Genomic DNA, 18,874 nt, shown 5'->3' with positions numbered 1-18,874 from the left:
GAGGAAGGGAGGAAGAAAGAAAGAAAGGAAGAAAGAAAGAAAGAAAGAAAGAAAGAAAGAAAGAAAGAAAGAAAGAAAGAAAGAAAGAAAGAAAGAAAGAAAGAAAGAAAGAAAGAAAGAAAGAAAGAAAGAAAGAAAGAAAGAAAGAAAGAAAAGGAGGGAAGAAAGGGGGAAGGGAGGGAGGAAGGAAGGAAGGAAGGAAGGAAGGAAGGAAGGAAGGAAGGAAGGAAGGAAGGAAGGAAGGAAGGAAGGAAGGAAGGAGAGAAGGAAGAAGGGAGGGAGGGAGGGTGGGAGGGAGGGAGGAAGCGAAAGAGGGAGGAGGGAGGGAGGGAATGAGGGAGGAAAGGAGGGAGGGAGGAAGGGAGGGAGAAAAGGAGGAAGGGAGAAAGAAAGAAAGAAAGAAAGAAAGAAAGAAAGAAAGAAAGAAAGAAAGAAAGAAAGAAAGAAAGAAAGAAAGAAAGAAAGAAAGAAAGAAAGAAAGAAAGAAAGAGGAAGGAAGGAAGGAAGGAAGGAAGGAAGGAAGGAAGGAAGGAAGAGGAAGGAAGGAAGGAAGGAAGGAAGGAAGGAAGGAAGGAAGGAAGGAAGGAAGGAAGGGAGGGAGGGAGGGAGGAAGGAAGGGAGAGAGGAAGGAGGGAGAGAGGGAGGAAGAAAAGCTGGCCATTTTACAGGGAATAAAATAAAAGAAAAATCTGTCATGCAAAATGATTTTGAGGGGACCCAGAGGTTGGGTTTAGCAGTTTAAGACTTCTGTGCTATGTATGCATAGACATTTATTTAAAGAATTAAAGTAAGATATGTTCAAAGAAAAATATAAGATCAATAAATAAACAGAAATATCAACAGAGAGGCAAAAAGGTATAGTAGAAATGACATTTGCATTTCTATGTTCATTGCAGCACTGTTTACAATAGCCACAATCTGAAAAAAAACGGAGTGCCCAAAAACAGACGACTGGTTAAAGAAACTTTGGTACATCTACACAATGGAATGCTATGCAGCTGTTAGAAAGCATGAAGTCATGGAATTTGCATATAAGTGGATCAACAAGTTGAGTGAAATGAGTCAGAAAGAAAGAGACAGACATAGAAAGATTGCACTCATATGTGGAATATAATGTAGCAGAGAGGTATGAGCTAGCAATGATGAAACTTCTGGCAGAAATTTCTCTGGACTCAGTTACTATAATACTAAAATACAGAAATCCAAAACCTCGTGGCTGCTATTGTAGCCACATGACCTCATATCTCTTCATTCTCAGCAATGGAAAACAAATTATCAAATGCTTCCTTTCTAGCAGGTCTGACTTTGTGGGGGAAACTCCAAACAATAATAGTGAGTTTTTTGTTAAAATATTGAATGTAATCAAAGTAGAGAGAAAGTAAAGTGAAATTTATCAGATACACAGGCAGGGTGGGGGGCTAGAGGGGTGGGGGGAAGGGGGGAGGTTTACTGTGGTTCTTAGTGGTGGAAAATGTGCACTGGTGAAGGGATGGGTGTTTGAGCATTGTGTAACTGAGACTTGAGTCTGAAAGCTTTGTAACTTTCCACATGGTGATTCAATAATAAATAAATAAATAAATAAGAAATATCAATAGAAAGCTGATAGTCTAAAGTTCAAAATTAAAACAAATGAAAAAATATCCTCATATTAATAGTAGATTAAAAATAAAAAAGTAGGGTCAGAGAGATAGCACCACAGGCTGAGCTGGATGCTTCGCACACAGAAGGCCTGGACTCAGTCTCCAACAATGCATGGTCCCCATGCACCCTTGGAAGTGAACTCTGAGCACTGAGTAGGAGTAGCCTCTGAGCACTTCTGCGTGTGTCCACCCAAATTAATTAAAAATAACAAGCACTGTTGTACTGTCGTCCCATTTTTCATCAAATATGCTCGAGTGGGCACCAGTAACATCTCCATGGTAAAAATATATATATATATATTTTTTTAAGTTTTATTGAATCACCATGTGGAGGGTTACATAGTTCTCAGGATTATGTCAGTTATACAATACTCAAACACCCTTCCCTTCACCAGTGCCCATATTCCATCACCAACCACCCCAGTATACCTACCGCCCCCTCCCACCCCCCAGTCCCCGCCCTTGTAAGTGATAAGTTTCACTTCGTTTACACTTTATCTTGATTACATTCCATGTTTCAACACATAACTCACTATTGTTGCTGGGGTTTCCCCCCAAAAAGAAAAAGACAGTCCTATTGCCAAGGAAGCATTTGATAGTTCTCCATTGCTGAGAATGTAGAGATATTAAGTCCCGCTGTTTGTTACATAACTTTTCTTTTTCCCCCCTTGCCCCGCGCCACCGAGTTCACGCCTGTTTAGTAATTGCCACGCTGCCTGACAAAGGGAAAAAAACTAAAAAAGATGGTTATTTCCCGTCATCAGCCGGCGTGGGGCTCTGGCTTAGTTGATAGTCTAGTAGAATGTCTGCAAGCAGTTTCTGGAACCAAAAGTAGTGCGCTGGTATTGGCTCTGGCTCGAGATTCCACCAGCGTCCCGCTGTTCCATGTACATAATTTTTCCCCTTATATCCTATTCCCACGCCACCAGGTCTGTGTTTGCTTAATGGACATCCTACTATGGTTAATGCCGCACCGCGTTTCTTCCCGAGAAAGAAGGATATTTCTTCTCAGCCGGCATGGGGATATGTCTTAGTTCAGTCTAGAGAGATGGCTACCACTTTGATTGCCTTCAATATTTCAGCGAAAGACTTACTATTCTTGTTAGGATCTCCCCCCCAAAGTCCGACCCGTTAAAAAGGAACCATTACATATTGCTGATGCTTAGATGACATTAGGTTGCGCGGCCGCAACAGCGGCCGCGCGGTTTTGGGTTTCTGTATAAAGTCCAGGGAAAGTACAGCCAGAAATAACATCACTACAAACTTTTACCCTTTTATGGTGCTCATAAGATGGAGAAACCTAGAGAGAGCTGGCTCGGCGTCTCCATTTTGCGCTCAGAAAGCCCCGGAACCTGTGCTGTGCTCAGGAGGAAGGGGTTGAGAGAGAGAGGTTAAAAAAATTGGGAAGTGCCCGGCTTCCACTGTCACAGCCCGGCGTAGGGTCTCCGTTCCCATGCTGCAATTAGTTCAGCGGGATGCTTGGAGTCCAAGGGCGCTCTTTTGGGCTCTTCTATCATGCTCGATCGGCAGCGGCGCCAAAAGGGAAAAAATATATTTTTTTAATTTATTCTTTTATTGAATCACCATGTGGAAAGTTACAAAGCTTTCAGGTTTAAGTCTCAGTTATACAATGCTCGAACACCCATCCCTTCAACAGTGCACATATTCCACCAACCATGGTAAAAAATATTAAGAATACATTAACAGAAGGATCTATCGAAATTAATTTTTAAAAAGCATCAAATATAAAGGTGAGAAAGGAAGAGATTAAAACTTTCTTAGAATAGCTAAGCTGGAGCAATTGCGTAGCGGGGAGGGCATTTGCCTTGTACCCAGGTTCAATTCTTAGAATTTCACATGGTTACCCCGAGCACTGCCAAGAGTAACCACTGAGCATCACTGGGTGTGACCCAAAAAGCAAAACATCATTTAAAAAATCTTAGGGTAGCAATATTTGAGTAAATGGAATCCCATAGAAAAGGAGAAACATATTTGAAGAAGTGATGATTGAACTTTTTTTAAATTTGATTATTTTAAAATAGACTAACTTATTAAAGAAATTCAGCCAAACATAAGAAACACAGAATAGAATCATCCCTAACAACATGGCAGCGAAAATTGTAAAACCCAAAAGTAAAATAAAATTTTGAGGGCAGTCAAAGTAAAACAATTTATTTCATCAGGAAAGAATGACAGATCAAGAGCTCACGCATCATTGGACACCATGACAGTCAGAAGGCATTAAAAGGACATATTTGAGCTGCTGAAAGAAAATACTGAAAATAAATCCAATCCATATCCAGAAAAAAAAAGAAATTTCTTTTCACAGTGAAAATATGTTGCCAGAAAAACAAATTCAGAAACAATTACAAGAACTCCATTAAAAAATAAAAAATGCTAAGCACATTTTTATACTAAAAGAAAATGAGACTGGATTTGAGGAGGGAGAGTCCATCCGCATCCAGAGTGTTTATCCAGTACAGACAAAACAGCTCCCCTCTGGGGCTGGAGGTGGTCCAACGTAATCAACATGTCACCAGGTAGCTGGCCGGTCCCACCAGGGAATAGGGCCATACTGAATCGGGAGCTTGGCGCTGCTCTCTCTGCTGACCAACTGTTGCCAGATTGTCCTTAGTGATTTGAATGTCAGCCAGATAATGCTGAGTTTATCCATAGCTTTACGTCTGCCACCATGGACACTGTTCACTTTTCCATTGATGATGAAAATCCCCCTCCACTGAGGTCACATTTCGGTGGCATTATCATGAAGCACAAAATATCCTTATGTGTTTTGTAAGACCTAGAGGTCTATCCACAGACACCCCCTCCCCCGCCAAGGCCCCCAATTTTCCTGTCACCAATTTTTTATCATATTCCTTCCAAATCCTCTGCTACCATTGAAAGCACTGGCCGCAAGCCCTGAATTAGTATATAATCACTCTCCTGATACTCCTTTTTCCCAAATAAAGAGAATAACCAGATGCTTTGCTTGAAGTTCTGTCTACAAGGAGGATTTCCGTTTACCTTTGTTACTCAGGGATAACTCAAAAAGGGCTATTAGTTCACTTTCCAGTGTTGTCACTTCCTCTGGGCTGTCTACAAACACGGATGGAGCTTTTCACTTCCTCTGGCAGCTCATCACAGGCCAGACCCCATGAGTCCAGGCTGGGAGAGAGAGTGCAGGGTAGCAGGTGCGGGGCACTTTTCACGGAATTTCCTTGTGCCTTCAAGACTTACTTGGGCCCAATCCCATACCCACCAATTTCATTTGACGATGGGATGACGATGGGTTCTGTAGAGCCCAGATGGTATGCTTTTCTCAGTCAGATGACCCCCAGTTCACAACAGGCAGTTCAGGTTGCATGGTAATTTGGTGGTCCAGGGTGAAGCATTGTTTTTTTGTTTTGTTTTGTTTTGTGGCCATACTCAGTGGTGCTCGGGGCTTACCCCTGGCTCTGTGCTCAGGTTTCATTTCTAGCAGGGGTTAGGGGGTGCATGAAGAACCATATGGTATGCCAGGGATGGAACTCGAATCAGCTGTGTGTAGCAAATGCTTTATTTGCTGTACTATCTCTGTGGCCCAAGGATGGAACTCGAATCAGCTGTGTGCAGCAAATGCCCTATTTGCTGTAATATCTCTCTGGCCCCTAAAAATATTCATTTCTACTAAGACTTTGTAGTAGCCATTAACTCTTTCTCAAAGACATTACCTGAGGAGGATGGCAGGGCTTGGTGCTAGAATCCTGGGAGACTGTGCTGTGGTTCAGTGGTAGAAGCCTGTGGAACTCAAAGCATGAATCCTACCTGCTTCTTCAAGCACCTTTGCATCTGCCATGTTATATGGCCCCAGTGACCAGTGACAGCCTGCACAACACCCTGGGCTTATTGCAGGGTTTGCTTTTGTTTGGACCCCACTCAAAGTGAACAGCTTTACAGGTCATTCAGTAAGTGGGCAAGAGGAAAACATCCGATTGAGAAACATGCTGCTCCAGAGAAAGCTCATGGAAGACAAGGCAATCCAGGTTTCAATAAACTACAGCCTGAGAATGAATATACCAGCACAGGTAGGACAGCACAGGTGTATTGCCAGCCTTGCCTGCTGAAAGAAAACTTCTGACACCCTATATTTACAGGTATGGAGTTTCTTTTTAAAGGATTTGCCATATCAATAGCTGCATACAGGGCACCATGGGATGCATTAATTAGCTCAAGCTATGAAACCACCTTGGGTGTAACAGCTGCAATTAGAGTTACCAGCTGGTAATGTTTCTGAGCATCACACCCACATTCCTCAAGACCCATCTGTCTTATGCACAGGCCCAGTGGGGGAGTTGAGTGGGGATGTGGTGTGAATCACTTCATCATTCAACTCTTTGATGGTGGTACTAACACTGCAAACCTCTGGCAACTTGGTTGACTATTTTCCTAGGTCAGTGACCCACTAAGGAGATTCTACCAGTTTCTGAGTAGAATCTCATCATTTCTATTCCAATTACGCATTTCTGATCTTGGGAGGAAACCATAGGATGTGTTCAAGGTCCCATGTGAGATAGACTGAGCTGAACTCCGCAATCTCAAATGCACACGCCACCAAGCTCTACCTCTGTTGTATAGACCACAGTGACCTTTGGGGATGACTAGAATTGTTTCAGACTTGACCCAGCAATCCCCAAAAGGTCTGATTAACTTCTTCACCAATGTGTTTATTCCAGTAAAGGGCCACAAAAAGGATTAACAGAATAAACAGTGGGCAGTTTATCAAGATTCTTCCTCAAGATAGCCAGACCCTTTCCTCCTAAAGGTTCTGGTTCTATTAACTGGCTCATGTTTGGACATTGTTTGAGGGATCATGCCTCTATGATTTAGGTTAGACTTTTATTCACTTGACCTAAAACTTAACTCCTTGAATATGTCAACAAAGAATTTATCTCACTGGCCTGGGACTTCCCAATCAGTGAGATACTTCTAGGAAGTGGGTATCTGCAGCCAATCCTATGTAGTTTTTAAGAGCCAGATTAGTCTTCTGTCCATTATTATAATTGTCCTCCCCTTGCAGTTGAGTCCCACCACAGGTTGAAGACTGTCTGATCTCCAGAGAAGAGTGATCACAAAGCTCTCAAGGATTCTGGAGGTGTGCTCATAAATTTATTTCTGAGGGGTGAAAGGCAAACGAAGATTTTTCAAGGCCAGGGAACAGATATTATATCACAAGACCTACCTAGCAGTCCAGTTTCCCTAAACCTTCGAATCCATTCCTCTACTTTGCCAAGCCAGCCCTGGCATTTCTGACTTGTTTACGATGGGTTGCATTTTGGTCCATGTTTCAGCGAAACAGAGCCCTTTCTTATTTTGAGCTTCAACATTAAAGGCAGATCCTCCACTTAGTGAGCCCATGGTAATAACTTTACTGACAGGCGGCATTCACACACAGGGTGCCCCAGACCATACTCGCTACACCATGATTTCAAAGTGGCATAGGCCACTGGGAGAAGTTTCTTGCCAAGTGGTAGAACAGTGATGAGGGGCCAAGTGAGTATGGCTGTGCGGTCTCTGTGGGCATTGGGAGGCCTCTGGCACGTGGTCCATTTATCAGTACGAAGTACCATTTCTGCCACCCAGCAGGGAAGCCATCCAGAGAGGCTTCTTCTTAGGGCTGTGGTTGGTGGATGCCAAAGGGTCTGGGTCACTGCTCTACCCCCTCTGTCTTCCTGGCACTCACTCCTAGAGGGGCTTGCTGCAGTGCAGGCTGGAGCATCTCTACAGGTGACTCAGCAATCCCGTCAGGAGATGTCCACAAATCCTGGCTACACCTCAGAGTCATTTCAACTCCCTACTCTCACTTCCTGCCTCCCTCCCATCTGACAAGTACACCCTCTTCACCTAACAAGTACCTAACAAGCAACAGTCAGCACTGCCTATCATGCAAGTTTTCAGAGTCCCTGCTTTTCCCCCAGTTTTACACATTAACCATGGCTTTTGAAATTTTACAAGAATGGATTTGAGGAAGCTAGAGAGATAGCATAGCAGACAAGGCACTTACCTTGCAGAGCCAGGAGTAAGCCCTGAGCACTACCGGATATAAACCCCCTACACCTTCACTCATTCCCGTCAAAAAAGGGAATGAATTTTTAAAAAAATTTTTAATTTTATTGAGTCACCATGAGATAGTTACAAGCTTTCATGTTTGGGTTACAATCTCACAATGATCAAACACCCATGCCTCCACCAGCACACATTCCCCACCACCAATATCCCCGGTATACTCCCCCTTTCCCACCCTCTCCCTGCCTCCATGGCAGACAATATTCCCCATACTCTCTCTCTATTTTTGGGCATTATAGCTTGCAACACAGACACTAAGAGGTCATCATGTTTGGTCCATTATCTACTTTTGGCATGCATCTCCCATCCCAACTGGTTCCTCCAGCCATCCTTTTCTTATTGATCCCTTCTCTGTTCCATCTGCCTTCGCTTCTCCACTCATGAAGCATCTTCCAGCTATGGGGCAATCCCCCTGGCCCTTGTATCTACCATCCTTGGGTGTCAGCCTCTTGTCATGCTACCCTACATTCCACAGAGTGCAGTCCTTCTATGTCTGTTCCCTCTCTTTCTGACTCATTTCACTTAGCATGATACTCTCCATGTTTATCCATTTATAAGCAAATTTCATGACTTCATCAAAAAAGAATGAATTTGAGGAGGCAAGTAACCAAAGGGGAAGAAGGGGGTGGATCTGATGACCTTTTTTTTTTTTGCTACTTAAAAAAAAAGTGTTAGTTACTATTTACTGAGTCTCCCCCCACCTGACCCTCTTTTGTTTCCTTTAGTTATTCCAATGACTGAGGGCAACACTTTGGTGATTGCCAGCAGGCGAGCACTGTGCTGTGCTACTGGGATCACTTGTCACCTCAGCCTCGCAGAGCAGATGCTCTACCACCAAGCTGTCTCCAGGTCCCCAAGGATTTCATTATTTTTTATTCTTCAGTTTCATTAATCCCAGCACTCGATGAGGCAATAGGCACCACCAGTAGAGCTCCAATAGAGATGGGCTCATCTAATACAGAAAAATCACATCTGTTCAAATACCAAAATTTGAACAAAATCTGTTCAAATACCCTAGAAAATATTGAGAGACTATGAGAAGATCACTGGGAATTATTAACACTTAAGCATCTAGAAGGGGGTCTGGGGAAATGACTCAGCAGAAGAGCACATGTCTTAGTGGGTTCAGTTCCTGACACTGTAGTAATTAATTAGGTAAGTTAAAAAAAAAAAAGGTCTGATGGAGGAGTCGAGAATGAGAATGAGAACTCTGACAAGATGAAGGTGATAATGTTATCAGGAACAATGTTGGGATTGTTTTTGCTATAAAAGGCTAAAGTAATAAAAGATTTTAAAACATGCATTGATTTGGGTTATCAGCTGTCAACCTTTGTATCTGGGGCAGCAGCATGAAATCAGGGATGGAGTTTCATTCTGACCTCCATTCACTTCTCAGCTCGTGTGCAGCCTTGGACAAGTCACTAAGCCACTCATTCACAGCTTCCTCTCTAAAACATCCCTACACTAGTGCCCGTGTTTTGCGTTGCAGGAAGGAGTGGAGAGAGTTGAGTTCAATTTCCAGCACCAGATGGTCCCCTGAGCACTGAGCTGGAAGGATACCTCTGAGCACTAGCCGGTTCAGCTCTGCAAAATAACAAAATGATCTTTAAAAATGTTTTCGTGGCGGGGGAAGGAATGTCAAAATGTAACCCAGAGAAGTGCAGTGCCAGCACCACTTGGAAATCTATTCAAGTAATAAAATCCTCAGCCTGATTCTCAGCCCCAAATAGTCAGAAGCTCAGGAGGTGTGTCCAGCAATCAATTTAACCATGACCCCTGGGAGCCTTGACATACAGGAGCTTGAAAAACAGCGCTATGGAATTGGTGCAATAAGGACAGGAGACAAAAAGGTAAAGAAGTGAGGCTGGCACTGCTACCACATGGCAGAGTTTCAGTGTTCTGCCTGTCCCCTTTGTATCCTCATTCTGCTCTTTTTTCCCCCAAATACACCTGCTAATCCTTTCCCTTGTTTCTCAGAATCTTCTCCCTTCTTCTCTTTCCCATTCTATCACAAAGAAACACTCCAACATCCTTAACTCTCCAGGGCCAATTATGGGCAATGTGGTCCACACGGTGTTACAAGAGCCAATTAGTTTCCATGCATGTTCCTTTTACTGAAGAAAACAGGGGCTAACTGGTTATTTAAAGTCGCATAGGAACCTCCACACACAAAGCCCATTTATTTGGCTGAATTTTTCACTTTCCAATTGCTTATGTTGGTGCTCCATAGACAAAATCTAAACTAATTACTTGGTAGCTTTCTGGCTCCAACTGTATCAACAGAAAGTAGAAGTCACATATTTAAAGATGCAGCCAATTGGGGTTCCTGGGAAGCGGAAATCAGCAATGGCTTTTCCCTAAATGTGGGCCCCTATTTATTTCTAGTAAAAGCCCATAATGAAAATTACTATGTGCACTTGCAGAAAAATACATGGAAATGAACGGAGCATCATTACTTGGCACTGGACACTTTTTGCTCCCAAGCTCTTGTTTGTGTAGCATTTTCATCGCTCACCAGAACTTTCTTTCTCTAATCACTAGATTGGATGGAAGTAAATGTGGAGTTTCAGGAAGGAAGAAAAAGCTCGGAAACAAATAGCCAAGTGCCACATTTTTTTTAACAGTTCCATGGCTTAATTGATCATCAGTGCATTTCCATTCAGTTTAAACCCAATTATTGTGATTTAGCTGTACAAAAGAAAACTCTCCTTTCCAGCTGCCTGGGGGTACTAGAAATAACTTTTCAAATGTCACCATTAAAATAAACTTTATTAAGCAGTTTATGTACAATAAAATATCAATTCTACTCAGGCAGTTGTCAAGAGCCTAATAGATATTGACAGGAGACTTTTGTACCATGATTTACAGAATAGTTTTATTCCCATCAACATCTGCTGCTTTAAAATGTCCTTAACCCTGATGGACTTATCAATCTTCATCTCACTTCCATGGGTCTATTTTCCAACTCCCTCCAGGGGCACTGACTTCCCTTCGTGAAGGGTCAGTCCAGACACATTTCCTCCATCATTCCTGACACAAGGCAAAGAGGATTTAAACAGCCTCATATCCCAGCACTTATTATCAGGCCCCCGGGCCACTCCTGAATGACAGTCTGGCGTGGGGAAATAGGAACGGGCTGTCTTTATATTAGGGCCCATATTTTAATACTCAGGCCTGGGCTCTTCATAAATTTGCTTTTTCTCCTTGTTTTTCTATGTAGTGCTATTATCATGTGATAAATGATACATTTGTGCATTAAATTGTACATGTAATAAAGTTCAACAGGGTTGAATGCTTCAATATATCCCCCCGTGGATTAAAAGTGCTCATATAGTAGCCAGGCAGCTGTAGTTCCAGAGCCCAGGGAGATGATTTGCCAATTGCATTAAATCTGAAATGTGCACTCTTATAGGACATTCTTATATTTTTACACATATTATCTCAATTAATTTTCTCAACTAATTATCTCCATTTTTACAAAACCCTATGGGAAAGCTAGGATATTACTCTGATTTGACAGCTAAAACTGTGACCTTCTAAGGAGGCCAGATATCTTGTCCATAGGCAGAGCTCACTGTCATTTTTATCTCAGACCCAGCTGGGGGCTTGCTTAGGAGCCCTTGTTTTTATCCGCCCTGCTAAAGTGTCCTTCCTTTGTCACTTTCTTTAAAGGCTGGAAGACTAAGCCTCAGCTCAGTCCAAACTGAAGAGACTCTCCTGACCTCAGAACACTGTCTGGCCCTCTTCCCACGGGTGCCAGGGTCAAGCCCCTGCCAGGTTAAAACCCACAGCCTCTTCCAGAAAGGACCTGCCTCTCATAGCACCTTAACTCTGTGACCGTAGCCCAGAAACCACTCCAAACTCACTTCCTCTTGTGCAAAAGGAGTAGAGAGATATGGCCACGCACTTTTATGATGTAGGTGACAGAGTTTCTATGTGAAGCCCCTGTCTCTGTAGCTTCTGAGGTAGCTGGGAGCTCAACCAGTGACGTCCCGTCCTTAGTTTTGCCAGTGGAGCAACAAACTCTCAGCTACCAGCTAAGCCCACAGTCCTCTAGACCTGTGGGACAATTGGGGGTAACTGCAAGCTTTTCCCCTTGACTGTGTTATCTATTTTCCTGTGTCTAGAAACAGACATCTCCCAGTCTCCAAATACTTGAAATAGAATAGAAGTGATTGTTAAAACTGGTTTCTGTTCTCTGATTAGCATTAGCATTCTGTTCTCTGATTAGCATTCTACAAATATTCCATTGAAGGGAGTATATGAAGAGGAGAGCCAAGTTTCTAACAACCTACAACCTAATGAACTCTTCAAGTGTGAAACTGAATAGAAAAATTCTTCCCTCTTTTCCTTCCTCCTCTCTGGACCTCCCTGGTTTTCTGTCTTTGTGGTATATCTGGTCCAACTATTCCTCCCAGATTAGATGAGGTAGGAAGGTTCAAGATAACCAAGAAATCAATTTTCACCCAATGGTTGCAAAGGTCCCTTTGATCGCCGATGAATCACAACCACAACTATTTCTGTTTCAAAGAAGTGGGGCCAGGAACCCAGTTTTGACTCCTCACACCACCTGCAGCCTCACTGGCCATCCCCAACTCTGCTGTTGTCCACGCAGCAGTACACCCACAGGCCCTAGCCCTGAACCACTAGCCCCAGTTGCCTAAGGATCACCAAGACTGGTTCCTACTGCTCCCACAGTGGAGGGTCGCCCAGTGTCCATAGGAAGAAATGAAAGAAAGGGGCTAGGGAGACTGTTCAGAGTAGTAATGGCACATGCTGCTGTGAGTTAAGCCACAGCACCATCTGATATTCCCCCCAACCCCAACACAACTGGTGTGGCCCCTCTGGACCTAAGCTTTGAACTTTCTGACCCACTTGGCCTAATATCACAATGAGTGATGACAAATGATGCCCAGGTTTCCCTGAGCATTTCTTGGGAGTCTTTCCCCACACTGTCACCAGATATGCTGTATTAAAAGTCCTTTATAGGCCCTGTTTTTACAGATGCTGGTATAGTGATCTAACTGAACAAAGATTTTCGTTAAGCCCTCACTCATATGCGCTGGAAAGACTTCAGTTTCTGGAACTTAGTACTTTAAGTTCAGAGTCAGATCGATTAGGAATCCAGAACCGAGGAAACTGATGCAGAAAGAGTTCATATCAGAAGCATTCAGCTACTGAAACATTGCCCAGAAGCAAGAACTAAATTGTCAAACAAGCCAGCAAGACATATCCAAAAGGTTCTGAATTAGACAAACCCAGATGTAAATTTCATTTGTACCCCAAATTTGCTTTGTGACCTTGACCAAAACCTGAGTTTTAGATCTTTGATCATGTAGATTGGATGCTGGCATTAACTAAAAAGGGCTGTTGGAGATTTTATGCAAAGCTCATGCTGAGTGCCTATCATATGCTCAAAACACATGCTCTCTTAACTTTCCTTTACTCTGTCTGGATCACAAGAATGGAAGAGGACAGACTGAAAGAATATCTAATGGGCAATGCTGGATGTGTTTGTGTAATAAAAGCATGTGAAAGTTGTGCTATAACCCTTACAAATGCTTCTAAGTTCATGCCAATACAACTAGATAATTAAATATCTAAATTAAAACAGCAACTGCATCTTTCAATTGATATTCTGTAAGAATTATATTTAAAAGTTTCCAATGCATGCCAAAATTAGTGAGCAAAATTGGGGGGTCCTCAGGATATACCTGTATAGCCTGAAAATATGGTCCCCAAGATATTTATTAATAATAAATGATAGTGACTTTATAGTGAAGAAGGTCAGCAGATACACCTTAATCAACAAATTAAGGGTAACTTAGCCCAGAAGTGATGTGTGTGCCCCTGATACAGTGCGCTAAAGAAGGGAAACTTTGTGCTATAGTCTTTTGCAAACTGTATAGCCTCAGTCTAACCTTCTGCAAACAGCCAATAAACCCCAAATCACTAGTTGATACTCTTCAAACACTGCTAAATCACAAAAGGCCAGGGGAAATTGAGAAGCATCACAGACTGAAGGACACCAGCGAGACATGATAATAAAGCATGATGTTGAATCCTTGACTAGACCAGGGAAGAGAAATGGGCATGAAGGAAAAACTGGGGGAATCCCAAATAAGTCTCTGGTTTACTTGGTAGTAGTATCCTGGTGTTAATTTTTTAAATATTATTTGCAATACCCTGGTTACGGGAGACATTCTCATTAGAGGTGAAAGTTAGATGGAAAATTCGTACTATTTTTGCAACATAAGGGAGCTTAACCCCTTTCTTAAGAGCCAAATATTTTAAATTGAGAGACCAGTGCTTTTTGTCAATACAACTTGAAGTACAAGGGAGTAAACATTTTAAAACCATTTAGAGTTCATTTTAGGGCAACTGGCCTTCTTCTTTTTTTTTTTTTAAGTACAACGAAAGAAATGGCAGGAGGGCCCTGCTGTGTTTTCACTGTGGGAAAACAGTTTTTCTTCTGTGTTAGAAATATTATCCTGCAGTCTTATTTATCTAAAAGCCTTTGATCTTCATTGGCCTTGTAAATAAATAATCACTTGAATTTTTTTATTCAAAAAGATAATTCAACAAAAATCTCTGAGAGAGCTGTAGTGTCAAACCCATGTCTAGAACTCTCATTTTGTTTTTGAAATTCTTAATGCAGTGTTTAATCCCCCCCTCCTTTTTTAGAGGTATGAGCCACACCCTGCAGTGCTCAGGGCTTCTGTTCTGGGCTCAGGGCTTCTGTTCTATGCTCACGAGGCACTCTTGGTAGTGCTCAAGAGACCATATGCAGTGTCCAGACCAAACTGGGGTTGGCTGTGTGCAAGGCAAGTGCCTTACCCCTGTACTGTCTCTCCAGACCTAGCACTTAATTTTTTTAAATCAAATTGGTGACTTTTCTAAAAAACAAATATCTGAGGGTGCAACAGTTAAATTGGAAGTTGAATCTCCTGTTTCATTAAAAATATATATTTCCTTATAATTCAAAGGGCAATGATTTGGCCATTATAATCATATTTTTCTTGTTCTTTTTTTGGTTTTGCGGGTCACACCCAGCGATGCTCAGAGGTTACTCTTGGCCACGCTCAGGGGCCATATGGAATGCTAGGGATCAAACCTAGGTTGTCTGTGTGCAAGACAAGTGCCCTATCCACTGTACTACTATCTTCTCCAGCCCCAGTATAATTTTAGAAGAAATTACAAAATTTCAGCTTTCCATTTTTTCCTTCCTTTCTGCCCTTCCTCCTATGCAGTAAAAGTGTTCAAAGCAGATCACATTAGTGTCAGCTAGAATCTGTGCCCTCCACAGTACAGAAATAAAGTGTTAATCCTATCAAACCTCAGAAATTCTGTTTCCCAAAACCCTCTGATTCGCCTGCATAAAAATTGCCTTCCCCTCCTTCCCATAAGAGAACCTCTCCTTCTCCTGTGGAGACAGGAACCAGCCTCCCCACTGGGGCCGGAAGAGTTGCTGGCCCCTGGCTGAGCTGGGTTATTCCCAGGACTTGTGCTGCATCCATTTGCTCTGGGATCATGGGTTATACAGAAAAATATACTCTGGAGCAGCGTAGAATACCATCTAATTTACCAAAGGTAAAAAAGAATAATAATAAACTTCTAGGGAATAAAGACAACATGGGGGGGAAACAGATTTGAGATACAGATGAAGAGAATTGGGCAGAGAGGTGGGATTTGTGTTAAGACTTGACACGGAGCCCCTTCCCCGGCTCCCAAGTGTGTGCCCTTCACATCTCTTCAGTTACTTGACTGCACTTATTTCTGTCTGTCTTCAGCTTCATGAGATTGTCATTCTGTTGTTTAAGATAGATAGATAGATAGATAGATAGATAGATAGATAGATAGATAGATAGATAGATAGATAGATAGAGATCTTGCTGACTGTATCTCAATAAAGCAGGGGCAGGGGTGTGTGTGGAAAATAATTTTCTGGGTTTTTTGCTTTCCAAGCTGTGCTTAAGGGTTATTCCTTACTTTGTGCTCAGGGAATCACTTGTTGGAAGACTTGGGGAACCATCTTGGGTGTTGGGGACAAAACCTATTCAGCCACATGCAAAACTAGCACTCTATGCCCTATATTATCTCTCCTGCACCTAATGTACAGGTTGTTAGGTTCATTAAAAATAATAGTAGAAAATGTTCAGGGTCCTGACAAAGGTGTCCTCTTAGCAGAGCTCAGATGTTGAGACCCAGTGAGCTCCAGGGCCTCCGGGCCTAAACCCAGCCTTTCTCAGGGCACCATACAATGCCAGAAGATCTAACTCAGAGCCTTGTACGTGCTGGGCTTGTGTTCTACTGCTTGAGCTATCTCCCCACCATGACCTAAAGTCATTGATAAGGAAATAAAGTTGTTTAATTTTTTTTAATTTAATTTTTAAGGAAAATTTAGTCACCATGATTTACAATTTTACAATACTGTTTATGATCACTGTATCACTGTCACTGTCATCCTGTTGATCATCAATTTGCTCAAGCAGGTATCAGTAACGTCTCCATTTGTCCTAGCCCTGAGATTTTAACAGCCTCTCTTTACTCATTCTTCCCAGAGGTGCCTCATTGGAGGCTATTTCAGGGTAAGGGGAATGAGACCCATCATTGTTACTGTATTTGGCATATCTAATAAATACACCATGAAGAGCTTGCCAGGCTCTGCCGTGCAGGCAGGATGCTCTCGGTACCTTGCCAGGTTCTCTGGGAGGGAGAACCAGGCTCTAAGAGGTCTAGTGCTTCCAGGAGCTTTGTTTTATAGTCTCTGGATCTTGGCCATTGATAGGGTTACACAGCGTTGGGGGCAGTTTATGGGTGTGGCCGCCAAGCTACTGGAAAATGGGTGGTCTGGGTGGAGGAAGCCCAGTTCCAATCTGAGCAAACTTGAAGATCTCAGCCCCGGGTCCCGCACACCTGGGTTCCTCTGCCGGTTTCTTCATGCATGAGGCTCGTCTGAACGTGTGGAGAGGAGCCTTGAGCATGGCTGTGGCTGGGTTCCGGAGGTCTTTGGCTGCCTGAGCTCTGCTCGGAGCAGGGAGGGAAACTCAACCCCCCCCTCCAAGGGGTCCTGGTGAAGACAGCCAGGCATGGGGGCAAGAGATTCTGCTTATGATAAGATTTTATTTAAAAAAAAAAGCATTCCAACATCATACCTCACCACATGTGTGTCTCCCTCCATGACTGTATTATGGTCCCCCTATCACTCTCCTACTCCATCTCAACATCCCCCTCAACACCTCACTCTCCCACCCACTCCCCATCCCTTCACATACTTCTGCCATGGTAAGCTCAGTTTTGTAGTCCAGTTCTTAGATTCTGTTGCTTCTTGCTCTTTGTTATTCCCCTACTATGCTTCTTTACAGTCCACATATGACAGAGATTATTCTATATCTTTCTCCTCCTGGCTGACTTCACCCAGCATGATTCCCTTGAGTTTCAAACAGACAGAAGCAAATGAAATGATTTCATCTTTTCGTATAGCCTAGTGCAATCCATTGTATATATGTACCATAGTTTCTTTATCCAGTTATGAGTTCTTGGACACTTGGATTATTTCCAAATTTTGGTTATTGTGAGTATTGCTGCAATGACCATAGAAACACAAAAAGTCTTTTCTAATTAGAAATTTGGGGCTGTTTGTGTAGATACCCAGAAGCAGAATTGCTGGGTTATATGGAAGCAAAAATCTTAGGATTTTTGAGAAGTGCCCAGATTGTTCCCCAAAAGATTGAACCTGTCGACATTCTCACCAATAATAAATAAGCCTCTCTTTTCCCTACATCCCTGCCAACACTGGTTGTTTCCATTCTTTGTGATGTGTGCCAGTTTCATAAAGGTGTGGGGTGATAATCTCATTGTTTTGATTTGTGTTTCCATGATAAGAAGTGATGGAGAGGGGCTGTAGCAATAGCACATCGGGTAGGGCATTTGCCTTGCACATGGCCAACCTGGGTTCGATTCCCAGCATCTCATATGGTCCCCTGAGCAATGCCAGGAGTAATTCCTGAGTGCATGAGCCAGGAGTAACCCCTGTGCATCTCCGAGTGTGATCCAAGAAGAAAAAAAGAAGAAGTGATGGAGAGCATTTCTTCATGTACTTATTGACCATATGGATATCTTTCGGGAGAAAGTTTCTGTTAATCAGCTCATTTTCTGATGGGTTTGTCTGTTTGGGTCTTTTTGTTTTGTTTTTTGTTTTTTTTTCTTATTTTCAAGTGCTCGACTCATTTTAGATATTAAGCCTTTGTCAGATGAGGGATTGGGTAAATATTCTCTTCCAGTATGTGGGAGATCTGGTTATTGTTTCTTTTAAAGTGCAGAAGCTTCTTAGTTTGATGTAGACTATTTGTTTAATTTTGCTTCTGTTTGCTTTGCCAATGGCATTGAATCACTGAAGATGCTGCTGGGTTCAATGTCATGAATGGTTCTATCTGTGATGTTCTCAACATACTTAATGGATTCAAGTCTGATATCCAGGTCTTTAATCTACTCTGAATTGATCTTTGTTCATGATGTGAGGGAAAAAATACGTGTTTATATTTTTGCATGTGACTAACAAGTTTTCCCAGAACCATTTGCTGAAGATGCTTTCTATTTTCCTCTTCATGGTTCTAGCTTCTTTGTCAAAGAGTAAAAGACTAAATGACCTGCAGGTCTGACTCTGGGCCCTACAGTCTATTCCATTGTTCTGAGAGTCTGTCCTCATTCCAGTGCTACACTGTTTTGATTACCATGTCTTTATAGTATAATTTAAAATTAGGAAAAGAAAAGCTTCCCATCTTTTTTTTTCCAGGATTTTTTTGACTCTTTGGGGGGGGGGGTCCAATACTCCAAACAAATATCAGCAACATTTTAATTTTTGGTTGTGGGCCATTCCCAGTAATGCTCAAGGGTTACTACAGACTCGCACTCAGGAATCAGTTCCGGTGGTCCTCCAAGATAGGTGTGGGATGCCAGGAATAGAATCTATGTTTGCAGTGTGCAAGGGAAGACCCCTTCCATAGGCATTTATTTTTTAGGAACTGCATTGAACTGCTTGTTGCTTTGGGTATGATTGTCATTTTGATTTGATTTGCCTAGTGTGAAAAATGATCCCTTCCACCAGATTTCTCAGGGAGCCATGGAACCCA

Source organism: Sorex araneus, chromosome 1 (genome assembly GCF_027595985.1).
Source record: "Sorex araneus isolate mSorAra2 chromosome 1, mSorAra2.pri, whole genome shotgun sequence".
Classification (NCBI taxonomy): Eukaryota; Metazoa; Chordata; class Mammalia; order Eulipotyphla; family Soricidae; genus Sorex; species Sorex araneus.
This window is presented reverse-complemented; position numbering follows the sequence as displayed.